The sequence below is a fragment of the Bombina bombina genome, chromosome 2 (genome assembly GCF_027579735.1).
Source record: "Bombina bombina isolate aBomBom1 chromosome 2, aBomBom1.pri, whole genome shotgun sequence".
Classification (NCBI taxonomy): domain Eukaryota; kingdom Metazoa; phylum Chordata; class Amphibia; order Anura; family Bombinatoridae; genus Bombina; species Bombina bombina.
Window position 1 is genome coordinate 143,524,993 of NC_069500.1, and position 27,019 is coordinate 143,552,011.

Genomic DNA, 27,019 nt, shown 5'->3' on the forward strand with positions numbered 1-27,019 from the left:
AGAGGTGGCGGACGAGTTAAGGAGCAGTGGTCTTAAGACTGCTGCTTATGTTTCCGGCGAAACAGCTGCATTTACAGGCTACAAACATGGGCCCCTTACAATCTTTACATATCTACTTCACAAATGTATACAAATTTGAGGACAGCTTGCTTTCTTATAAAGGCCCTAGTGGCCATGCTAAACCCCTGTCCAAAATCCGATGGGCTGGAGATCTAAAGTGCATGCTGTAGTCATTCTGAGACAGTCTATGTACGGCGCAATGATGACCAGAATCTCAGCTTTAACTTTACAGCAGCCTCTGGTTGGCCAGAGCAAAGGATACCAGGAACATGAATATCACAAGGTGATGAACCATGGACTGTTTCACAATATTAAGAGGGATAGGAATGTCAAAACTAAACTTGCATGGTTCAGATAGAGCATTTCATTTTAAGACACTTAAATTCACTTCTATTTTCAAATGTACTTTGTTCATCTTGGTATCCATTGTTGGAAAAAAAATGTACGTATCCTACACAAGTGGGAGCTAGCTGGTGTTTTGTATCTGCACGTTTGTCTCTTGTGATTGGCTTACTAGAAGTGTCCAGCTAGCTCTCAGTAGTGCATTGCTGCTCTTTCAGCAAAAGGATATCAAGGGAATGAAGCAAATTTGATAATATTTGCAAACAATAGGTCTTAAAAACTATTTCTTCTGTAAGAATTTGTTTTATTATTTTCTTAAAGTACAGTGTTTAATTGCAGATTTCTACTAAGCATACATAAACAAATTCACTTTAAAAATACCTTTAAGCAGCCATAAGCCTAGTAACACACCTAACTTCCAAACTCCTCCCACTGATGTTTTTAGCTTATATGTATCATCCAACATACTTAGTGCTATTTTAGTACCCGGCTGGGAGTATTACACAAACAACAATGGCAATAAAGTACTTAAACGCCTTTTCCCGTCAACCTTTGAAAGCGTTTCCTTAAGATTTCTACTCTAAGTTTAGCAACCCAAATAAACAGGAAAGATGCATAGCTATTTAAAACTCAGGGCCAACTGTTATGATTGTCATATTGCTTATAAGAAGTTACTTGCTTTTACTTCTCTCATAGCTTCAAAATACCGGTTTGTAATAAAACTAAAATTAGAGAACGTGATTTTAAGACATTTTTCAAGTTACTTTTATATTTTCAAATACAAAAGGTAGGCTCAGGAGCCACAAGGCACTACTGGGAACTAACTGGTGATTGGTGGCTACACACATGCTCACCAAATGTGTTAAGCTAGCTCCCAGTAGTGCATTGATGCCAACTATGTGGATCACCCCCTTTGCATGGGTGATAGTTATATATGTTACAGAGAAAGTGGATGGTCAGACAAGGTATACTATTACTAGTGAATATACACCTTAAAGGGACAATAAACCCAATTTTTTTTTCTTTCATAATTTAGAAAGAGCATGCAATTTTAAACAACTTTCTAATTTACGTCTATTATCTAATTAGCTTCATTATATTATCATTTGCTGAAAAGCATATCTAGATAGGATCAGAAGCTCCTAAATGGCTGCACATAGATGCCTTGTGTGATTGGCTCACCCATGTGCATTGCTATTTCTTAAACAAAGGATATCTAAAGAATGAAGCAAATTAGATAATAGAAGTAAATTGGAATGTTGTTTAAAATTGTATTCTCTGATTAATGAAAGAAAAAATTTAGGTTTAATGTCCCTTTAACCAACGTCATCAGTGAATGTTTTCTACAGTGTTATCTGTTCACATTCACTAATGACAGTGTACACGTTCTAGAATGCAGTAGGTTATGTTTTTCAGTTCACTGTACATGCGATTTCAAGGACCACAGCAGGTTATGTTTTTCAGTTCACTGTACTGATTTAAAAAGGACCATTAAACTTATTTCAAACTGAATTTTTTATTAATAAATACAAAAAAAAACAAAACATTAACAGGTTGAGAAGAATGAATGAAGTGGATTTAAAGTCAAATAAGTGATACAATGAATTCTAAATTTGATTCAAACTTCCTTTAAAAAAGTTCCTACATCTTCCATTTCAATCCCTGCAGCCCGACTGCCCATTGCTAGAGGGGGATTTCCCACATTGTGATAAACATCAAGCACTCAAGTTAGCCTTGCAACGTGCACGTCACAAGGAAACTAATAGAAAGGGAAACAGCTCAGCTTTGCCAGCAGTTAAAGCTTAAGCTGGTACCTCTCTAGTAATGTGCACCTGCAAAGCTCCAGATGTGTATTTAATTACTCCCCACCCACCCATGTGCCAGCATAAACATTCAATGTCACTTGAGCTCTCCCTAAATCGTTACTGTCGTTCAACTTTTCACAAGGTTTTGGATTTGCTAAAAATCAAAATGTCAATAAAAAGGTTTTTGTTTTGTTTTTTTAATTGTTTTGATTTGAAATGTAACTTTCCCCAACCCCAGTTAGTAAAGGCTAACAAACACTAGAGCGTGTATACACTCACTAGTGAATGTGGATAAATGGTTTTCAAAGAAATTATTTCTTCAACTTCTGATGACTTTAGTGAAGGTGACATTTACTACTACTGATAGTATATCTTCCCTGTACCATCTGCTTTCACTGTAACATATACAAGCAAGAGTACAATTATATGTCAAACCACATAGTGACATTATAGTCTGAACGCGTGTGTTTATATTCAACCAAAGAAGCTTCAGGTGAGAAGACACTGACTGGTTGACCGTATCAAAAAAAAATTAAAAAAAATCCATTAGGCACAATTGAAACATTTTGAAGTTTAACAGACAACCACACATTTTATATTATTATTATTCTGATTATTTATATGTAAAGTTTTACCAAACTCTATACATATCTCTCTCTCACACACACACTGGCTGGTTATAAAATACATACTGTACCCTAAGGCAGTTTTCAAAAACATCAAATTCGTATTATGGGTGTTTTCTACAATCAAATTGCTTCTCTTTATAAATTATGTATAACAATTTGAACGTTTCAGAAGTAATACATCTAATGGGTTACAAATAGTTATATTACACTTGTTATTTTTAGTGCACTACAAAAGACTTTTCATTTTAAGCCCATAAAGAAACACATTAAACGGTTCCGCAATGTCTATGAAAAGGGTAAGTTATGGGAATAGTGCGGAATGCAGATCTGAGCACAATAAATCCTGGCTTCACTGTCTCTATCGAGGAGCACATAGTTAGTACATATAAGTGCCCTCTCTAATATGTTAAAAATCAGAGGTCAAGTCGGGCGGGAACTAATGGGAACGGAGTTCCTGTACTATTTTTGCAGGTGGAACGAAGTTCCCTCTGGAAAGAGAACAAAAAAGCTTCAGTGCTGCTGTTGGTTGGAGGAGCTGTGGCATAGTCTGGTTAGAGGGATAGTGAGATCCTCTAGTAATGGGCAGTAACACTTCCTACAATACACTAAATGCAAGCCTGTCAGCAATCCTGCTGTGTGATCACAACGCGGAACACATGGTGTTTACATTTCAATGTGGCTTGCTTGGGGTAATTTAGCTCCCTTTAGCATAAATAGAACTATTGCACTTTAAAGGGACATTAAACCCAAACAATTTCTTTCATGATTCAGATACAATACAATTTTAAACAATATTCCAATTTACTTCTATTATCTAATTTGCTTCATTCTTTAGATATCTTTTGTTAAAGAAATAGCAATGCACATGGGTGAGCCAATCACATGAAGCATCTATGTGCAGCCACCAATCAGAAGCTACTGAGCCTATCTAGATATGCTTTTCAGGAAAGAATATCAAGAGAATGAAGCAAATTAGATAATAAAAGTAAATTAGAAAGTTGTTTAAAATGGTATTCTCCATCTGAATCATGAAAGAAAAAATTTGGGTTTAATGTCCCTTTAAGTGGGTGAGACTGTGACAGAGGAGTCGTCTCAGGCCCAAAGGCAACCATTAAACCCTTCATTGGATTTAATTTGCTTTCATTAACCAATGTATAAAACAATATTTATTGTGAGGGGGTGAAAGTCTTGGCGAGTTCCCATACTTATTTGTAGGACATGACCCCTGATAAAAACACATAAAAAGGTGGAGTTCATATTGGTTGTGCAAATGATCATTTGAGATTAATATGCAAGAATGACTCAATCTGACATTTCAGAAACCTATTTAAAGAATTATTTGGCAATAAAGGCGTAAGAAACATGACATACATCTCCACTGACATAGGAATATATTCTAAACAAGCATTTGATTATACATATTGTGGAACAAGAAGCTTACTCATATAGCAGGCAGCTTACACACCTCATACAATTTGGACTTCACACAAGTGAATTTTACAAATTAAATTTGTTGTTGTTGTTTAAAGGGACACTGAACCCAAATTTCTTCTTTCGCGATTCAGATAGAGCATGACATTTTAAGCAACTTTCTAATTTACTCCTATTATCAAATTTTCTTCATTCTCTTGGTATCTTTATTTGAAATGCAAGAATGTAAGTTTAGATGTCGGCCCATTTTTGGTGAACAACCTGGTTTGTCCTTGCTGATTGGTGGATAAATTCATCCACCAATAAAAAAGTGCTGTCCAGTGTTTATTTGAAAAAGAAAGCATCTAAGCTTTTTTTTTTATCAGAACACTGGACAGCACTTTTTTATTGGTGGATGAATTTATCCACCAATCAGCAAGGACAAACCAGGTTGTTCACCAAAAATGGGCCGACATCTAAACTTACATTCTTGCATTTCAAATAAAGATAGCAAGAGAATGAAGAAAATTTGATAATAGGAGTAAATTAGAAAGTTGCTTAAAATTGCAAGCTCTATCTGAATCATGAAAGAAAAAAAATTGGGTTCAGTGTCCCTTTAGGTCAGTCAATAAAATGGTTTACATGTATCTAAAATCCTGTGTCCATTTAGTTTTTTGCTCAGTGCAGTCTATTTAACTTTTTTCACAAATTTAAAGCTAAACATATGTCTGTATATTGCCAATCTGTGAGTCTCTGATAAAGACAGTCATCTGAAAAGTATACATCTAAAAGGGGAATTAAAGGGGTATTTAACACAAAATTAAATGCTAGACAGAATAATTAGGGATTTAACATAATGCTAGAAAGATTAGCCTAATTATTTCCAAGGATCTCCCTTATTTGCCTAAACTTTGTTTTTTTTTTTATTTTACAGTCTCCCACGCTCCCTTTATTGTAAGCTACCTAGATTTCCTTGGTGGCTAAGACCTATAACTGTCTTGAATACAGCAGTGTATAAAGTCTAGTGTCTTGCACTTATTGTGGACTGCTTAACAATAGAGAAGAATCTACATGGCTGCTATTTCTGTCTTATAAAACATCTATATGCAGTACTTTGTTTTTCAATGCAAAGGTATCATTTAATCTATTTATATAGAAAAATAAAGTTTAGAACACAAAAGTAACGTATAAGTTAGGATCTTGTCATTTGAGGAGGAATGTGGACCTCACAGATCGTATTCAAGATATATGCCGACGGGCCTTATGTACCTTTATGATATGTCCATCTATGTCCAGTGAACACAGACATATAAAAAAGAAAACAAAAAACACACACACCGAACTGGGTACACATCCTATGACCCTGAAAAACTCACAACCTTGGGTACTCACCAGCACTCAGTCAGCTGAACAGCTTTCAGGGACTCAGGCAGTTAACCCCAGACAAGCTTAGGTGCAAAGTCCATAGGGAAAATTACAAAAACATAAAATTGTGCTTACCTGATCATTTTTTTCTTCTGATGGAAAGAGTAGACAGCTGCATTCCTTACTTTTGGGAAATAAGAACCTGGCCACCAGGAGAAGGCAAAGACACCCCAGCCAAAGGCTTAAATACTCCTCCCACTCCCCTCATCCCCCAGTCATTCTGCCGAGGAACAAGGAACAGTAGAAGAAATATCAGGGTGAAAGGTGCCAGAAGAATAAAATGACGCCCCACATAAAAATTAAGGGTGGGGAGCTGTGGACTCTATCAGAAGAAAAGAAAATTATCAGGTAAGCATAATTTATGTTTTTCTTTTTAAATGGAAAGGAGTCAACAGCTGCATTCATTACTTTTGGGAAAACAATACCCAAGCTATAAAGGACACTGAATGCCAAGACGGGAGAGTACACTAGGGGGCCCATTCTGAGGGCACCAAACCAGAAACCACTGCACACACAAAAAAAAACAGCTTCTTTCGAAGCCGAGAGAAGTTTGAAAGGAAAAGCCCCAAGGACACTGACCGGCAGGTAGTCAATCCAGAGCCTAGCTAGAGACCGCAAAATCTGACTCAGAGCCAACAGGCCTCCAGGAGACGCCATCACCCAACAGTCGGTCCCCTCCCGACTCACCATTCACTAAAGAAGGGAACACTAGCCTAAACTCCCAAAGGGAGAGGGCCAGGAAGACCCAAAGAAAAAAATAAAATAATCGAAGTTCACAAAATCCATAAAAGGAGCAAGCCCAGCACACAAGGGACCAAATGGGTCCCAACAGACAAGGGGGAGACTACGCCTAGACCAGAGAAATCAGAGGTATAGGACCGGGCATAAAAACAAAGAAAACTTTCTCTCAAATGTCGTGCAAAAGCACCAAGACAACAGAAGAACACACCGCCCTGCATGGAGGAATAATCATAAACTGGGTTAGCCGCATGTGTAGAAGTATGGAGCGGTAGGGAACTCGCCTCTCAGAGGACAGGACCCCCAGAGACGGATGGCTCAGCTGTCCCTTGATTCCCGAGCCCGAGGAACAAGGCACTCTCATATGGCATACAGAACAAAACTGGTTGACATGTGTCAACGAGGCCAATCGGGATTCTTCACCTGACGCAGAATCTGAAATCAAAATAGTCTCAGCATCAGAATCCTCCATAACCGGATAGAGGATATGCAAATATGGACTAAAGAAGTAAAACAAAAAACGGCACTTGACACCCACAATGGTTGGGGCACTCACCACCTCCTATGACCAGACCTCTGCGAACTAGAGTTACTCCTTCGCCACACAATCGGGAATGTGGAAATGGAAGACGGAGCGTAACTACACCCGACCACAAGGTGAACCATATAGTCCAAAAAAGCGTGCCCAACCATAAGGTCGCGACACTTCCAAAGGCCTCAAAGTTACAACCACGAGCCAGTAAACACCACACATAAGCAGGTTGAATCACATAAACATGATTATAAACCCCCTGTTCAATAACCCCCCTCAGGAGATATTAACCCTTGATTCCAAGATACTAAAGAAGACTCGCTGAGACCCTTATGTTACACGATACCCACAAGGTGATAGCCTCTCGGGAACACATTTGTATTACAGTACATTCATAAAGAAAGTAAAATGAAACGATCTTACCGGAATCTACGCAGTGGAACAGGAACCCGGTCCTTCAAGTGTGACGGATAGTAGCATCGCCTCCACCATGGATATGAGAGAGGAAAGCAGGCAGCGGAGCGAAGTTCGACAACGCCAATTGCTTGAGGAGCTGCTAACATGAGTCGGGATGGTTTCACAGAAAGACTCTTCCTGCATCTCCGGACTCTAACTTTCATCCAAGCCCTCACTGAGAGACTGACAGGATTACTTAAAACTCCAGTCCCATGCCGAAGATTACTACCCTCCATAAGAGACAAAATAAATTCTGACACTTCTCTGCCAACCTCCTGGGACGAAAGGCAAAGAATGACTGGGGGGTGAGGGGAGTGGGAGGAGTATTTAAAGCCTTTGGCTGGGGTGTCTTTGCCTCCTCCTGGTGGCCAGGTTCTTATTTCCCAAAAGTAATGAATGCAGCTATGGACTCTTTCCATTTAAGAAGAAAACAAAAATTAATAATACAACACATAGGAAGTCTGGCACTTTCTTGCAAGCACAAAGCAAAATGGAAGAGTTACAGAATTAAATCAAGGTCTCTTCCTCCCTGAGTCACTAACCTACAGCCACACAATGCTTGCCTTCAACCAAACACATTGAGATACAAACGAGGGTGACAAAGGCCTTTTGTAATTTTCCTAGACACATACAAAAAACAGAATTTATGCTTACCTGATAAATTACTTTCTCTTGCGGTGTATCCAGTCCACGGATTCATCCTTTACTTGTGGGATATTCTCATTCCCTACAGGAAGTGGCAAAGAGAGCACACAGCAGAGCTGTCCATATAGCTCCCACTCTAGCTCCACCCCCCAGTCATTCGACCAAAGTTTAGGAAGAAAAAGGAGAAACCATAGGGTGCAGTGGTGACTTTAGTTTAAACAAAAAAATTTCACCTGACTTAATTGCCAGGGCGGGCAGGGCTTAATTGCAAGAGAAAGTAATTTATCAGGTAAGCATAAATTCTGTTTTCTCTTGCAAGGTGTATCCAGTCCACGGATTCATCCTTTACTTGTGGGATACCAATACCAAAGCTTTAGGACATGGATGAAGGGAGGGACAAGGCAGGTACCTTAAACAGAAGGCACCACTGCTTGCAAAACCTGTCTCCCAAAAATAGCCTCCAAAGAAGCAAAAGTATCGAATTTGTAAAATTTTGAAAAAGTATGCAGTGAAGACCAAGTCGCTGCCTTACAAATCTGTTCAACAGAAGCCTCGTTTTTAAAAGCCCATGTGGAAGCCACTGCTCTGGTAGAATGAGCAGTAATAGTATCAGGAGGCTGCTGGCCAGCAGTCTCATAGGCCAAACGGATGATGCTTTTCAGCCAAAAGGAAAGAGGTAGCAGTCGCTTTCTGACCTCTCCTCTTACCAGAATAGATAAACAAGGAAGATGTTTGTCTGAAATCCTTAGTTGCTTGCAAATAGAACTTTAGAGCACGAACTACATAAAGATTGTGCAACAGACGTTCCTTCTTTGAAGAAGGATTAGGACACAGAGAAGGAACAACTATTTCCTGGTTAGAAACCACTTTAGGAAGGAAACCAGGTTTGGTACACAAAACTACCTTATCTGCGTGGAACACCAGGTAAGGTGAATCGCACTGTAAGGTAGATAATTCTGAAACTCTTCGAGCAGAAGAGATAGCTACCAAAAACAAAATTTTCCAAGATAACAACTTAATATCTATGGAATGTAAAGGTTCAAACGGAACCCCTTGAAGAACTGAAAGAACTAGATTTAGACTGACAATCCTTTCTCCAAACCTTCTTGGAGAAAAAACAATATCCTGGGAATCCTAATCTTACTCCATGACTAACCCCTGGATTCACACCAACAAAGAGGTTTCCGCCATATCTTATGGTAGATTTTCCTGGTGACAGGCTTTCTCGCCTGAATCAGGGTATCTATAACCGACTTAGAGAAACCACGCTTTGATAGAATTAAGCGTTCAATCTCCAAGCAGTCAGACGTAGAGAAATTAGATTTGGATGCTTGAATGGACCCTGAATTAGAAGATCCTGCCTCATTTGCAGTGTCCATGGTGGGACAGATGACATGTCCACTAGGTCTGCATACCAAGTCCTGCGTGGCCACGCAGGCGCTATCAGAATCACCGAAGCCTTCTTCTGCTTGATTCTGGCGACCAGACAAGGGAGAAGGGGAAACGGTGGGAAAACATAAGCCAGATTGAAGGACCAAAGCACTGTTAGAGCATCTATCAATGTCGCCTTGGGGTCCCGGGACCTGGCCCCGTAGAGAGGAAGTTTGGTGTTCTGACGGGACGCCATCAGATCCAACTCTGGAGTGCCCCAAAGCCGAGTCAGCTGGGCAAATACCTCCGGGTGGAGTTCCCACTCCCCCGGATGAAAAGTCTGACTCCTCAGGAAATCCGCCTCCCAGTTGTCTACTCCTGGGATGTAAATTGCTGAGAGATGGCAGGAGTGATCCTCCGCCCACCTGATTATTTTGGTTACTTCCTTCATCGCTAGGGAACTCTTTGATCCCCCTTGATGATTGATGTAAGCTACAGTCGTGATGTTGTCCGACTGAAATCTGATGAATTTGGCCGCAGCTAGTTGAGGCCATGCCTGAAGCACGTTGAATATCGCCCTCAGCTCCAGAATGTTTATCGGTAGAAGAGATTCTTCCCGAGACCAGAAGCCTTGCGCTTTCAGGGAGTCCCAGACTGCACCCCAGCCTAACAGACTGGCGTCGGTCGTTACAATGATCCACTCTGGTCTGCGGAAACATATTCCCTGAGACAGGTGATCCTGAGACAACCACCAGAGAAGAGAATCTCTGGTCTCCTTGTCCAACTGTATTTGAGGAGACAAATCTGCATAATCCCCATTCCACTGTTTGAGCATGCATAGTTGCAGTGGTCTGAGATGTATCCGAGCGAAAGGGACTATGTCCATTGCCGCTACCATTAATCCGATTGCCTCCATGCACTGAGCTACAGATGGCCGAGGAATGGAATGAAGAACTCGGCAAGTAGTTAAAAGTTTCAACTTTCTGACCTCCGTCAGAAATATTTTCATTTCTACCGAATCTATTAGTGTTCCTAGGAAGGGAACCCTTGTGAGTGGGGACAGAGAACTCTTTTTGATGTTCACCTTCCACCCGTGAGACCTCAGAAAAGCCAATACAATCTCCGTGTGAGCCTTGGCTCTGTGAAAAGACAGCGCCTGAATTAAGATGTCGTCTAAATAAGGCGCCACTGCAATGCCCTGCGGTCTTAGCCACTGCTCCCAGAATTTTCACAAAGGTGCTAGGGTCCCTTCTGGTGGTTCTAACCCGAATGGAAGAGCCACGAACTGGTAATACTTGTCTAGAAAAGCGAACCTGAGGAACTGATGATGATCTTTGTGGATAGGGATATGCAGGTACGCATCCTTTAGATCCACGGTAGTCATATATTGACCTTCCTGGATCATAGGTAAGATTGTCCGAATGTCTTGGATGATGGGACTCTGAGGAATCTGTTTAGAATTTTTAGATCCAGGATTGGTCTGAAAGTTCCTTCTTTTTTGGGAACCACAAACAGGTTTGAGTAAAAACCCAGTCCTTGTTCTGCAATTGGAACTGGGTATATCACTCCCATCGTATGTAGATCTTCTACACAGCGTAAGAACGCCTCTTTCTTTGTCTGGTCTGTAGACAGACGAGAAATGTGGAACCTTCCCCTTGGAGAGGAGTCCTTGAATTCTAGAAGATATCCCTGGGAAACAATCTCCAATGCCCAGGGATCGTGAACATCTCTTGCCCAGGCCTGAGCGAAGAGAGAAAGTCTGACCCCTACTAGATCCGGTCCCAAATCGGGGGCTACCCCTTCATGCCGTCTTGGTAGCAGCTGCAGGCTTTTTGGCCTGTTTACCCTTGTTCCAGCCCTGGTAAGGCTTCCAGGTTGCCTTGGGCTGTGAAGCGTTACCCTGTTGCTTTGCAGCTGTAGAGGCTGAAGCGGGACCGCTCCTGAAATTACGAAAGGAACGAAAAACAGAATTTATGCTTACCTGATAAATTACTTTCTCCAACGGTGTGTCCGGTCCACGGCGTCATCCTTACTTGTGGGATATTCTCTTCCCCAACAGGAAATGGCAGAGTCCCAGCAAAGCTGGTCACATGATCCCTCCTAGGCTCCGCCCACCCCAGTCATTCGACCGACGGACAGGAGGAAATATATATAGGAGAAACCATATGATACCGTGGTGACTGTAGTTAGAGAAAATAATTAATCAGACCTGATTAAAAAACCAGGGCGGGCCGTGGACCGGACACACCGTTGGAGAAAGTAATTTATCAGGTAAGCATAAATTCTGTTTTCTCCAACATTGGTGTGTCCGGTCCACGGCGTCATCCTTACTTGTGGGAATCAATACCAAAGCTTTAGGACACGGATGAAGGGAGGGAGCAAATCAGGTCACCTAAACGGAAGGCACCACGGCTTGCAAAACCTTTCTCCCAAAAATAGCCTCCGAAGAAGCAAAAGTATCAAATTTGTAAAATTTGGCAAAAGTGTGCAGTGAAGACCAAGTCGCTGCCTTACATATCTGGTTAACAGAAGCCTCGTTCTTGAAGGCCCATGTGGAAGCCACAGCCCTAGTGGAGTGAGCTGTGATTCTTTCAGGAGGCTGCCGTCCGGCAGTCTCATAAGCCAATCGGATAATGCTTTTAAGCCAAAAGGAAAGAGAGGTAGAAGTCGCTTTTTGACCTCTCCTTTTACCAGAATAAACAAACAAGGAAGATGTTTGTCTGAAATCTTTAGTAGCCTCTAAATAGAATTTTAGAGCACGGACTACGTCCAAATTGTGTAACAAACGTTCCTTCTTTGAAACTGGATTCGGACACAAAGAAGGTACAACTATCTCGTGGTTAATATTTTTGTTGGAAACAACTTTCGGAAGAAAACCAGGCTTAGTACGCAAAACCACCTTATCTGCATGGAACACCAGATAGGGCGGAGAACACTGCAGAGCAGATAACTCTGAAACTCTTCTAGCAGAAGAAATTGCAACCAAAAACAAAACTTTCCAAGATAGTAACTTAATATCTATGGAATGTAAGGGTTCAAACGGAACCCCTTGAAGAACTGAAAGAACTAGATTTAGACTCCAGGGAGGAGTCAAAGGTCTGTAAACAGGCTTGATCCTAACCAGAGCCTGAACAAATGCTTGAACATCTGGCACAGCTGCCAGTCTTTTGTGAAGTAAAACAGATAAAGCAGAGATCTGTCCCTTCAGAGAACTTGCAGATAATCCTTTCTCCAAACCTTCTTGTAGAAAGGATAGAATCTTAGGAATTTTTATCTTGTTCCATGGGAATCCTTTAGATTCACACCAACAGATATATTTTTTCCATATTTTATGGTAAATTTTTCTAGTTACAGGCTTTCTAGCCTGAATCAGAGTATCTATTACAGAATTTGAAAACCCACGCTTTGATAAAATCAAGCGTTCAATCTCCAAGCCGTCAGTTGGAGGGAAACCAGATTCGGATGTTCGAATGGACCCTGAACAAGAAGGTCCTGTCTCAAAGGTAGCTTCCATGGTGGAGCCGATGACATATTCACCAGGTCTGCATACCAAGTCCTGCGTGGCCACGCAGGAGCTATCAAGATCACCGAGGCCCTCTCCTGATTGATCCTGGCTACCAGCCTGGGGATGAGAGGAAACGGTGGGAATACATAAGCTAGGTTGAAGGTCCAAGGTGCTACTAGTGCATCTACTAGGGTCGCCTTGGGATCCCTGGATCTGGACCCGTAGCAAGGAACCTTGAAGTTCTGACGAGACGCCATCAGATCCATGTCTGGAATGCCCCATAATTGAGTTATTTGGGCAAAGATTTCCGGATGGAGTTCCCACTCCCCCGGATGGAATGTCTGACGACTCAGAAAATCAGCTTCCCAATTTTCCACTCCTGGGATGTGGATCGCAGACAAGTGGCAGGAGTGATCCTCCGCCCATTGAATTATCTTGGTCACTTCTTTCATCGCCAGGGAAGTCCTTGTTCCCCCCTGATGATTGATATATGCAACGGTCGTCATGTTGTCTGACTGAAACCTTATGAATTTGGCCTTTGCTAGTTGAGGCCAAGCTCTGAGAGCATTGAATATCGCTCTCAGTTCCAGAACCAACGGAGTGAATCTCTGGTCTTTTGATCTACTTGAATCGTCGGAGACAAGTCTGTATAATCCCCATTCCACTGTCTGAGTATGCACAGTTGTAATGGTCTTAGATGAATTTGTGCAAAAGGAACTATGTCCATTGTTGCAACCATCAATCCTATTACTTCCATGCACTGCGCTATGGAAGGACGAGGAACAGAATGAAGTACTTGACAAGAGCTTAGAAGTTTTGCATTTCTAAGGAATCTATTATTGTTCCCAAGAAGGGAACTCTTGTTGACGGGGACAGAGAACTTTTTTCTTTGTTCACCTTCCATCCGTGAGATCTGAGAAAGGCTAGGACGATGTCCGTATGAGCCTTTGCTTTTGACAGGGACGACGCTTGAATCAGGATGTCGTCCAAGTAAGGTACTACTGCAATGCCCCTTGGTCTTAGAACCGCTAGAAGGGACCCTAGTACCTTTGTGAAAATCCTTGGAGCAGTGGCTAATCCAAATGGAAGTGCCATAAACTGGTAATGCTTGTCCAGAAAAGCGAACCTTAGGAACGGATGATGTTCCTTGTGGATAGGAATATGTAGGTACGCATCCTTTAAATCCACGGTAGTCATAAATTGATTTTCCTGGATAGTAGGTAGGATCGTTCGAATAGTTTCCATTTTGAACGATGGTACCCTGAGAAATTTGTTTAGGATCTTTAGATCCAAAATTGGTCTGAATGTTCCCTCTTTTTTGGGAACTATGAACAGATTGGAATAAAATCCCATTCCTTGTTCTCTTATTGGAACTGGATGTATCACTCCCATCTTTAACAGGTCTTCTACACAATGTAAGAATGCCTGCCTCTTTATTTGGTTTGAAGATAATTGAGACCTGTGGAACCTTCCCCTTGGGGGTAGTTCCTTGAATTCCAGGAGATAACCTTGAGAAACTATTTCTAGCGCCCAAGGATCCTGAACATCTCTTGCCCAAGCCTGAGCAAAGAGAGAAAGTCTGCCCCCCACTAGATCCGGTCCCGGATCGGGGGATATCCCTTCATGCTGTTTTGGTAGCAGTGGTAGGCTTCTTGGCCTGCTTACCCTTGTTCCAGCCTTGCATTGGTTTCCAGGCTGGTTTGGGTTGTGAAGTATTACCCTCTTGCTTAGAGGATACAGAATTAGAGACTGGTCCGTTTCTGCGAAAGGGACGAAAATTAGGCTTATTATTGGCCTTAAAAGACCTATCCTGTGGGAGGGCGTGGCCCTTTCCCCCAGTGATGTCTGAAATAATCTCTTTCAAATCAGGTCCAAATAATGTTTTACCTTTGAAAGGAATGTTAAGCAATTTTGTCTTGGAAGACACATCCGCTGACCAAGACTTTAGCCAAAGCACTCTGCGCGCCACGACAGCAAACCCTGAATTTTTCGCCGCTAATCTAGCTAATGCAAAGCGGCATCTAAAACAAAAGAGTTAGCCAATTTAAGTGCTTGAACTCTGTCCATAACCTCCTCATACGAAGATTCTTTACTGAGCGATTTTTCTAGTTCCTCGAACCAGAAACACGCTGCCGTAGTGACAGGAACAATGCATGAAATTGGTTGTAGAAGGTAACCTTGCTGTACAAAAATCTTTTTAAGCAAACCCTCTAATTTCTTATCCATAGGATCTTTAAACAAACGCACTACTATTCCTATCGAAGATAGTTGTGCTTTCAGAGTAGAAACCGCCCCCTCGACCTTGGGGACTGTCTGCCATAAGTCCTTTCTGGGGTCGACTATAGGAAATAATTTCTTAAATATAGGGGGGGAACAAAAGGTATGCCGGGCCTTTCCCACTCTTTATTTACTATGTCCGCCACCCGCTTGGGTATAGGAAAAGCGTCGGGGGGCACCGGAACCTCTAGGAACTTGTCCATCTTACATAATTTCTCTGGAATGACCAAATTGTCACAATCATCCAGAGTAGATAACACCTCCTTAAGCAGTGCGCGGAGATGTTCTAATTTAAATTTAAATGTCACAACATCAGGTTCAGCTTGATGAGAAATTTTTCCTGAATCTGAAATTTCTCCATCAGACAAAACCTCCCTCATGGCCCCTTGAGATTGGTGTGAGGGTATGTCAGAACAGTTATCATCAGCGTCCTCTTGCTCTTCAGTGTTTAAAACAGAGCAATCGCGCTCTCTCTGATAAGTAGGCATTTTGGATAAAAGATTTGCTATGGAGTTATCCATTACAGCCGTTAATTGTTGCATGGTAATAAGTATTGGCGCACTAGATGTACTAGGGGCCTCCTGTGTGGGCATAACTGGTGTAGACACAGTAGGGGATGATGTAGTATCATGTTTACTCCCCTCATTTGAGGAATCATCTTGGGCAATATCATTATCTGTGGCATTGCTGTCCCTACTTTGTTTGGACACTATGGCACAATTATCACATAAATTTAAATGGGGAGACACCTTGGCTTTCATACATATAGAACATAGCTTATCTGATGGTACAGACATGTTAAACAGGCTTAAACTTGTCAACAAAGCACAAAAAACGTTTTAAAATAAAACCGTTACTGTCACTTTAAATTTCAAACTGAAAACACTTTATTACTGAATATGTGAAAAAGTATGAAGGAATTGTTCAAAATTCACCAAAATTTCACCACAGTGTCTTAAAGCATTAAAAGTATTGCACACCAAATTTCAGAGCTTTAACCCTTAAATTAACGGAACCGGAGCCGTTTTTACATTTAACCCCTATACAGTCCCAGAATGAGGCTCTGTCTATAACAAGAAAGGCCCCTGTTACGGTACCAACTGTGTACCAAGGGTTAACCCCAGATGAACAATGTCCTGCATAGACAATCAGCAATTCACAACCCAGCCAGTTTCAGGTTTAAAACAGAATGACACTTTATTTGAAGGCAGCACACAGATTTATACAGGTTTTTGACCCCCCCTCAGATGGGGGTTGAAAGAATGTTGTACATTAGATAAAAGGGAGAAGCGTCCTTGACATGATACAATAGAATTATATTACTTAAATACTTTACTTAGGCAGATAACAACTTAAACACATTTGGCTTGTCTTATCACCTAGCGTCTGTTCTCTGAGGGTGATTAAACAATGGCCTGTTTATTACTTAAATGTAATTATAGCACACAATAGCTGAGGCCAGAAAACCTGTCTTTAGAAATTAGATTCTTAAAGCTAAACACAGTTAACTCTTTCAGTCCTGACAGAAGGGTCTGTCACATAGCTCCCCCCTTGTGGAACACTCCGGCAGACCCGGCTTGACCCTTTTGCGGGTCAACCTGGGGATGACCGGACTAAGGGGTGGTAGGCATGTCAGTTTGCTGGGACAATCCATCTGTATTCCCGTTATGAGAGAGAATCCCTGTCTGTATAAATAAGGGTTCAACCTCTTCAGTGCCCCGACTAGGGCTAAACAGTCCTTCAAAATATCATCGGCTTCTTTACGTGGTTTTTGTACCTGCTCTTTATAGGTATCCACAATCCCTTCATACTGACATAGGGTGCCCTTGAGTTGCTGCACATCCCTATGAGCCAGCGTCAGCTTCTCCTCCAGTGTCACTAAGTTTGTCCTTAATGTTTCATGTTCCACTCTCAAGCTGGTGTTTTCTGCAGTCTGTCGGTGCAGCTTGTCTAGCAGAGATTCCTGTTCTAAACGTGCTTTTTCCTCTGCACTCCTCTTCTCTCCCGCTAGCACTGTTACAGGATTATTTAACGTGACCATTTTATCCTCTACGTGACTCTTCTCCTTCATCAGCGCATTGTAACGTGACTCCCACATATCAATAGCGGATAGAGATTTACTGCGCTCAGCGTCCTGGGGCTTAGCAGCAGGGGGGTCAGTCTCTGCTGCACGGATCTGAGCACGGGTAGTCACAGGGTTAACATCAGCGGGACCCATGGGAGCATAGGCAGAAACAAGGGGGACCAAGGTATTTCCAAGGAGAACATCAGCTGGTAAATCCTTCATGACCCCCACATTCACAGGTCTAGCGCCCCCTCCCCAATCCAAATGTACCCTGGCAACAGGTAGGCGGAACACAGTGCCCCCTGCTACCCTCACAGCCACAGTGTCTCCTGTGTGTTGTTTCTCAGACACCAAGTTCTTTCGAAGCAAGGTCATGGTAGCACCAGTATCCCGTAGACCACTGACCTCCTTCCCATTCACTTTAACCAGTTGCCGGTTATTCCGGTGGGCAGCTTGCACAAGGTCTGCCTCATGTAGGATGCCCCAGCATTCTTGCGCCTCTACATAGCGGGCCGCAGGCTGAGGATTACGTGGGATTCCGCTAGCGGGTCTTCTCCAGGACTGTGCTTGGTTCGCTGCGTTTAGGGGACACTCTGGTCTTTTGTGCCCTAGTTGCTTACATCCAAAGCACCGAATAGGTTGTGAGTAGCCCCGCGAATTGAACCAGGCTCTCTGAGGGTAGTTCGTGGCCCGAGACCGTGTGGTATAGCGGTGTGCTGGGGGTTGGTAACTGGCAGGTGCTGGGGTGACTGGGGGTCTGTACTCCACTCTGGCAGGGGGCTTAGTGGTAGCAGTGTCCAGTTTGCGGGCATCCGTATACTCATCTGCCAAGCGAGCTGCTTCATGCAGGGTGGAGGGTTTACGGTCCCAAACCCACTCTCGAACTCCTGCGGGTAACTTGTCGAAGCAATGTTCCAACAGGAATAGCTGCAGCACCTCTTCCCCAGATACGGCTTGGCAGCCCGCTATCCAGTGAGCTGCTGTGCGGTGCACCTTACATGCCCACTCAAGGTAGGAATCACCAGCCAATTTAACAGTGTCTCTGAACCGCCTCCGGTATGCCTCCGGTGTAACCGCATACCTGGAGAGCAGAGCCTTTTTCACAGTATTATAATCCCCGACTTCCTCATCTGGAATGGCCCGAAAAGCCTCACTGGCCCGGCCGGATAATTTTCCGGATAATATCGTGACCCAGTCCTCTGCGGGTACCTTGTGTAGTGCACATTGCCTCTCAAAATCCGCAAGGTACCCATCAATCTCTCCTTCTGTTTCCAGGAAGTTTTTAAAAGCTGCAAAATTTACTTTTCTCTTTTCCACTGGGTTTGCTGCAGCGCCGCTTTGGCGAAGTAGGTTGGCCTCCACAGCTGCTATGACCCGGTCGATAATTTCCGCAGATGGGTTGGGGCCATAATGTGCCAGTCTTATTTTGACAGCCCGGTCAAAACTTGCTTCTTCGGGGGTTCTGTCTGATATGCTGAGCCCATTGGTTCCTTCTGTCCCTGGTACTCCTTCCATCTTAGTCAGTATTGTAATAATCCCCCTCTTCCTGAGGTTACTGGCTTGTGTAGTTGCTCTTCTGGGCGATAAGGTTCATTCCGTCGCTTGCCACCAATGTTACGGTACCAACTGTGTACCAAGGGTTAACCCCAGATGAACAATGTCCTGCATAGACAATCAGCAATTCACAACCCAGCCAGTTTCAGGTTTAAAACAGAATGACACTTTATTTGAAGGCAGCACACAGATTTATACAGGTTTTTGACCCCCCCTCAGATGGGGGTTGAAAGAATGTTGTACATTAGATAAAAGGGAGAAGCGTCCTTGACATGATACAATAGAATTATATTACTTAAATACTTTACTTAGGCAGATAACAACTTAAACACATTTGGCTTGTCTTATCACCTAGCGTCTGTTCTCTGAGGGTGATTAAACAATGGCCTGTTTATTACTTAAATGTAATTATAGCACACAATAGCTGAGGCCAGAAAACCTGTCTTTAGAAATTAGATTCTTAAAGCTAAACACAGTTAACTCTTTCAGTCCTGACAGAAGGGTCTGTCACAGCCCCCATCTGAAAAAGGTGTCCAACACAGTGCCTGCCGTTTTTCTAAACGTTCCCCAAGATTATAATACCAATAATTAGTTAGAATCTGCATAATATGCCTAGTAAAGCAATTGTTTTAGCCCAGAAAAATGTCTACCAGTTTTTAAGCCCTTTTTGAAGCCCTTTATTCTTTTATGTTTAACGAAGAAAATGGCTTACTGGTCCACATGAGGGGAAATGACAGCCTTCCAGCATTACATGGTCTTGTTAGAAATATGGCTAGTCATACCTTAAGCAGAAAAGACTGCTGTTTCCCCCAACTGAAGTTACTTCATCTCAACAGTCCTGTGTTGAAACAGCAATTGATTTCAGTTACTGTCTGCTAAAATCATCTTCCTCTTACAAACAGAAATCTTCATCCTTTTCTGTTTCAGAGTAAATAGTACATACCAGCACTATGTTAAAATAACACACACTTGATAGAAGAATAAAACTACAAAAAAACTCTTAACCATCTCCGTGGAGATGTTGCCTGTGCAACGGCAAAGAGAATGACTGGGGTGGGCGGAGCCTAGGAGGGATCATGTGACCAGCTTTGCTGGGACTCTTTGCCATTTCCTGTTGGGGAAGAGAATATCCCACAAGTAAGGATGACGCCGTGGGCCGGACACACCAATGTTGGAGAAATTAGCTTTGTTTTTAGCCTTAAAGGGCTTGTTCTGAGGGAGAGCATGGCCCTTTCCCCCGGTGATTTCTGAAATAATCTCTTAATTCTGGCCCGAAAAGGGTCTTTCCTTTGAAAGGGATATTTAATAATTTGGATTTTGACGACACATCGGCCGACCATGACTTGAGCCAAAGCGCTCTGCGTGCCATAATGGCGAAACCTGAATTTTTTGCCGCTAACTTAGCTAATTGCAAAGCGGCATCTGTGATAAAAGAATTGGCCAGCTTTAGAGCCTTAATTCTATCCATAATTTCGTCATATGAGGTCTCCGTCTGGAGCGAATCCTCCAGCGCCTCAAACCAGAAAGCAGCTGCAGTAGTTACAGGAATAATGCAGGCAATAGGTTGGAGAAGAAAACCTTGTTGAACAAAAATTTTCTTAAGTAAACCCTCAAATTTTTTATCCATAGGGTCTTTAAAAGCACAACTGTCTTCAATTGGTATGGTTGTGCGTTTAGCAAGCGAAGAAACCTTAGGGACCGTCTGCCATGAGTTCCGCATGGGGTCAGTTATGGGGAACATTTTCTTAAAAATAGGGGGGGGGGAACAAAAGGGACACCTGGTCTATCCCACTCCCTAGTAACAATATCCGCAACCCTCTTAGGGACCGGAAACGCATCAGTGTATACAGGGACCTCTAGGTACTTGTGCATTTTACACAATTTCTCTGGGACCACCATAGGGTCACAATCATCCAGAGTAGCCAATACCTCCGTGAGCAGTACGCGGAGGTGTTCCAATTTAAATGCTAATGTATCTGAATCTGCCTGATGAGAAACCTTTCCTGAATCGGAAATTTCTCCCTCAGACATCAAGTCCCTCACTCCCACTTCAGAGCGTTGTGAGGGTACATCAGATAAGGCTACCAAAGCTTCAGATTGCTCATAATCTGTTCTTAAAAAAGAGCTATCGCGCTTTGCAGGAAAAACTGGCAGTTTAGATAGGAAGGCCGCAAGGGAGTTATCCATGACTGCCGCTAGTTGTTGCAATGTAATAGGGGCAGACGCACTAGAGGTACTAGGCATCGCTTGAGCGGGCGTAACTGGTTGTGACACATGGGAAGAGGTAGGCGGACTATCCTCATTACCTTCAGTCTGAAAATCAGCTAGGGCCACACTTTTAAGTGCAACAATATGATCTTTAAAGTGTATAGACACATTAGTGCAATTGGGACACATTATGAGAGGGGGTTCCACCATGGCTTCTAAACACATTGAACAAGGATTTTCCTTGGTCTCAGACATGTTTAACAGACTAGTAATATGTACAAACAGGCTTAGAAATCACTTTAAACAAATAAAATACACAATTTGAAAAAACGTTACTGTGCCTTTAAGAGATAAAAAGAGCACACAATTTTACAAAACAGTGAAAAATGCAGCAATCCTTTTTAAATGTTCACAGTATGTACCTAAAGCCTTAATAAAATTGCACCACAAGTTGCAAAACGATTAACCCCTTAATGCCCAAACCGGAGCAGCCTAAAGCCAACAACCGGTTAAATTACTACAGCACCTTGCCACAGCTTACTGCTGTGGCCCTACCTGCCCTTAGGGATCAGTTTTGGGGGAATGAAGCTTCTTTTAGACCCTCAAACAGCAGCAGGACCCTCCATGTGAAGCAGCATGAACTTGTCTTTCAATTCTAACTGCGCATCTGAGGCGCCAAATTAGGCCCCACCCACTCCGGAGCTATGAGGCCTACAAAAATCACTTCTAAGTGAATACATTTTAGCCATGTGGGTAATAACCCCAGAAAGAACTCAAAAGTGCTTTAAAAGTGTCTCCCAACGAGTATTCCTTAAGTAAAATAATCGATTGCCCTAAGTTAGTGTCAACCAGCATAATTAGCCCCGTTATGTAAGCATTCAATTCTTTACTAAGTCTCAGAACATAGCTTACCCTCCCCACATGGGGATATTGTCAGTCTTCAGTCATTTATTTCTAGACAAGACTGAGATAATGCTAGAACATACCTCATTGCAGTCAAGCCTGCAAACTGTTCCCCCCAAATGAAGTTTTCTGGTGGTACTCAGTCCTGTGTGGGAACAGCAATTGATTTTAGTTGCAACATGCTAAAATCATCTTCCTCTCAGCAGAATTCTTCATCTTTTTTCTGCCAGAGTGTAAATAGTACAAACCGGTACCATTTAAAAATAAACTTTTGATTGAAGATAATAAAACTACAATTCTAACACCACATTCACTTTACCCTCCCGTAGAGAGACCCTAGTGCTTAGAGCCGGCAAAGAGAATGACTGGGGGGTGGAGCTAGAGGGGGAGCTATATGGACAGCTCTGCTGTGTGCTCTCTTTGCCACTTCCTGTAGGGAATGAGAATATCCCACAAGTAAAGGATGAATCCGTGGACTGGATACGCTGCAAGAGAAACTGAAATGGGAAGTTGACTGCACTCTAAAACCGGATTGGGTACACATCCTATGACCCTGCAAAATACAAAGCCCTGGACGAACAAAACTGTTGTCTCTTTGCAATTAAATTGACAAACGTATTTACAAGGTGTCCTAGCTGTAGTAGACCCAGTACAAAAAACAACTTTAAAGTTCTTAATTCTGCTCTTGCTCGGGTCTGCAGCTGAATTCAAAGCTGCTGGTATAGATTATCAAGTATAAAATACCAAATAGATTTTCAGCTAATAAAAAAGGGGAAAAGGACCAAGAGGACTGGAAGAAAGGCTGCAGGGTGAGGGGTCTGATGTGTGTACATGGCTGAATGAGGGGCTGTATGACAAGGGGTCTGATGAGGGTACACAGATGACAGAGGGGCTGCAGGACGAAGAATCTGATGTTGGTATGTGACTTATATGAGCAGTACACCTGAAAAGGGACACTAAACTCACATTTTTTCTTACATGATTCAGATAGAGCATGCAATTTTAAGAAGCTTTCTAATTTACTCCTATTACATTTTATTCGTTCTCTTGCCATCTTTATTTGAAAAAGCAGGAATCTAAGCTAAGGAGCCGGCCTCAGCGCTTGCTGAGTGTTTGGGTACATTTTGCCACCAATCGGCAAGGGCAACCCAGGTAGATTTTTGCTTTTCAAATAAAGATAGCAAGAGAATGAAGACAAATTGATAATAGGAGTAAATTAGAAAGTTGCTTAAAAAAATTGCACGTTCTATCTGAATCATTAAAGAAAAAATTTGGGTTTAGAATCCCTTTTAAGAATTTTATCCAGTTTATACTAATATGACCATGACTAGCCTTGCTAACTGCAGACTCAAGTCCTCCAAATAAGGCAAGAGGTGGGGTATGACTATTGAGAAACAACTGCAGCAAACAAAATCTCAATGTGTTTTTAAAAATGTTTAGACGTGGATGCTATGTTATTCTATAACAAAAGTTTAGAAATATCTTGTCATTATAAGGTGTTTATACTGTCATTATAGAGGGGTTTCTAGGCTAGGGGCTTAATCAGAGACCTGTGGTAATGTTAACAGAGTAGCACCATAGTTCTAGCTACATTTGCTACTGAAGCTTGGACAAGTAGGTTCTCTGTGAATAATTGGCAAACAAGGGGTTAATGTTGTTCCGCACATTACTATTAATTAAGGGGTTAAATAGTGTATGTATATATTATACATACATTACACAGATTAAAAAATAAACCTTTATGAACCCTACATTTTAAATACATTTGTCATGTTCGGCAATACTATTCTGCTTACCAGGTACTTGCTGAAATCTCATGTATATTTTCAAGCTTCAAGTGATTTCTCTTTCAGGAATGTAAGTTTAGGAGCCGTCCCATTGTTGGTTCAGAAAACCTGGGTAGCGCTTGTTGATTGCTGGCTACAGCTATACGTGTCCCTAATTGGCTTTAGCAGAGTTAAAAGGGACGATGTACACTAGATTTTTCTTTGCATACATTTGTTATAGATCCATTCATATAGCCCATCTGGGAGTGTTTTTGTAACAATGTTTAGTTTTGCTTCTTTTGTAATAACATTGTGCTGATTTTCAGACTACTAACCAGGCCCCAAAATACCAGTTGTAGCCTGAAGTCTACAGATTCCTGCTTTCTCTTGTTTGTGCAATTGGTCTTTTCATATGCAGGGGAGGGGGGTGTCTGCTCTTCCTGCTTTGTCAGCCCCTTTTAATGGGTGTCCCAGCCTAACCTCATCATCAACAGTGCTAAACTGGGAGCTTCTAAAAATCCAGTATAAAACCTTTTAAAAACTTACTTAGATCAGTGTCTAATATGCCCCTTAACGTTAAACATGCAAAACAATAAAACAGCAGCTAACATAATGACTGTTTCTAGCTGTGACAACACCATTAACAAGTCCAGACTGGCACCTCCAAATAAGTAAAGTGGTGGGTGAGTTTGGCTATTAAAAAAACAATTGCAGGAAAAAAGGTGATAATGCATTCCAAACATTTTTATACTCACCCAGGATATTCATTTATTGCAAAAATCCTGTCATTACAAGTCTTATAAGTTACCGGTTATCAACAGGAGTGTGTTGCACACACCAATCAGAAGCTTACAATGCTCATAGACTGGCACATTGTGTGCTCTTCCTTGTTAATCACAGAGATTAAACAGTATATTGAAAACTTGCTCAAATAACTATTCTGGGTGACAGAACAAGCATGCCCCTTTATTGAAGAACGGGAAAAATTGCAGTAATATTTATGGTAACCAAGAGTTACATCACTTCAACGAAATTGCAGAACCCTTTCCAATATTATTTTTGCGTCCCAACATTTTTTTACACTTTTTTTTTTTTTTTTTTTTTTAAAGGAATTTTTCTGTTTTTATTGAGGTTTAAAAGCACAGACAATAACAGACCGTTTTTGCTACATCAAGATATAACAACGTCTTATTATAAACCTCTCTATTTTACTTTTTAATGTCCTCTACCTCTTTATGAGATGACTCTTGGACCTCAGATTACCATATATCTGATTAAAGGTGGAAAATATAGGATAAAATAGATCAGGTAAGGAAAAAGTACTTTTCACAACATCCTCTTTTTATGTAAATCAGAATACGAAGACAGTCACACCCGATTGTATAAGTGTGTTATAGAGACATCTAAAACTGCAAACTGATCACTTCATGGTACCAAAGCACCAATAATAGAATCCTCATAATAAATGCTCCTTATTACACTATAAAAAGGTGACTCAGACCTTAAAGACGGACATTATACTTGATAGCATTACCAATGATCTGTTCACACACTGGAGTGTATCAATTTGTATATTAATTTCTCCTTTAGTTCACTTTGCCATTTAAAAAAAGGTGATTTTGCCAGTTGAAACCATCACCTATACTGGCAATATGTATACTATAGAGTTCTCTGTATAAAAGCAATGTAAACAAAAAGGCAGTAGGCAGCAATTAAAGTGATGGTAAATCCAAGCATTTAAAAAACACTAGGATTTACCATCACTAAAAATAATGTTGAGTTTTATTGATCATTTATATAAAAAAAAGGGTGCTAAACTAACCCTGCCTGTGCCGCGGCAGCTCGCTAAAGTCAGAGCCTCCGCCCGCCCACGGCACAGCGCTCTTCTTCAATGAGGTGATGTTTCCACCTGTAAACCAATAGCCGAGCATGTCATCTGCTGTGTTAGAGGTTCAGAGGTGGAAACATCACCTCATTGGTAGGGTAAGTTTAGCACCCTTTCCTAAATAACTGAAAACATTTTTAGTGATGGTAAATCTAAGCGTTTTTTAAAACGCTTGGATTGATAATCACTTTAAGCTCCCAGTGGGAGGTGAAAGAGGAAATAAAAATGTTCATTTTCAATTCCTTCTTCAAGTACTGGCCATTGTGTACGGACGGAGATAAAATGGGAAGGCTTTAGAGATCAATAATATTAGAAGGTCTGCTATTTCTTCAGGCCCAGTCCCTTTTTATGGACATGTTCTTGAGAACAATGGATTTAGGCGTCAATCAGTAAAACAGCTATTTCATATACAAAAACAAACAAAGGACCAATCTCATGCATTTTATTCTCAGCAGTTACTATTGCAAGTAATTGGGAACACAATTTTATAGTACACTGTACCTGTAGCATTAGAATCACCATAAAGAAGGGGAGGGAACAAAGTTGCAAGGTCTCATTTTATACTCCTAATAAATAAATTGTATTTTACTCCCAATATTCACGAGGTAATGTAGGGCAACTACATATTGCAACATACCAAGCTGATAATTGTTAATAGAGCATTTATAAAACGTTTTGAAATACAAAACTGAAATCATATCACCTTGTGCAACTTAGTATAGCTCAATGGAGCAACGTAACAGCCTCTATAAAAGGTTAGAAGAGAAGCCAGTAGGCATTACCTCATACCATTGAGCCATTTCACAAATGTATTAAAATAACCTCCTTCTACCTCACAGTTCATGTGATGGTTAAAGAGAAAGACAGTGATGAACTAAAAACACCTCTTGTTTTGTCGGGGGGGGGGGGGGGGAATGCATTTTTAACTATTCTCTAGAAGGCCAAATACTGTAACCTGCAAATTCTGCAATTAAAAACAAACAAACAAACTGGTTTAGGCAATTAGCAACTAGGTTACTAATTTTGCTTTTTGTCACCTCTAGGGAGAGTGCGACAAAACGAGGTGTTTAAAGGGACAGTCTACCATAGAATCGCTATTGTTTTAAAAGATAGATAATCCCTTTATTACCCATTCCCCAGTTTTGCATAACCAACACAGTTATATTAATATACTTTTTACCTCTGATTACCTTGTATCTAAGAACCTTCTGACAGCCCCCTGATCACATGACTGTGACCGTTTATTATCTAGTCTTAAATTTAGCATTGTTTTGTGCTAAATCTTAAATAACCCCCTGTGTCTGAACACAGTGTTATCTATATGGCCCACGTGTACTCTGTCTCTTTGTGTTGAAAAGAGATTTAAAAAGCATGTGATAAGAGGCAGCCCTCAAAGGCTTAGAAATTAGCATATGAGCCTACCTATGTTTAGATTAAACTAAG

General features: G+C 41.6%; 1 protein-coding gene across 3 annotated transcripts in view; it reads right to left on the reverse strand.

Annotated features, from left to right (window-relative positions):
- PLPP1 (phospholipid phosphatase 1) overlaps positions 1-27,019 on the reverse strand; it is a 284,596-nt gene that overhangs the window by 206,480 nt on the left and 51,097 nt on the right. The gene's annotated exons all lie outside the window — the stretch shown is intronic.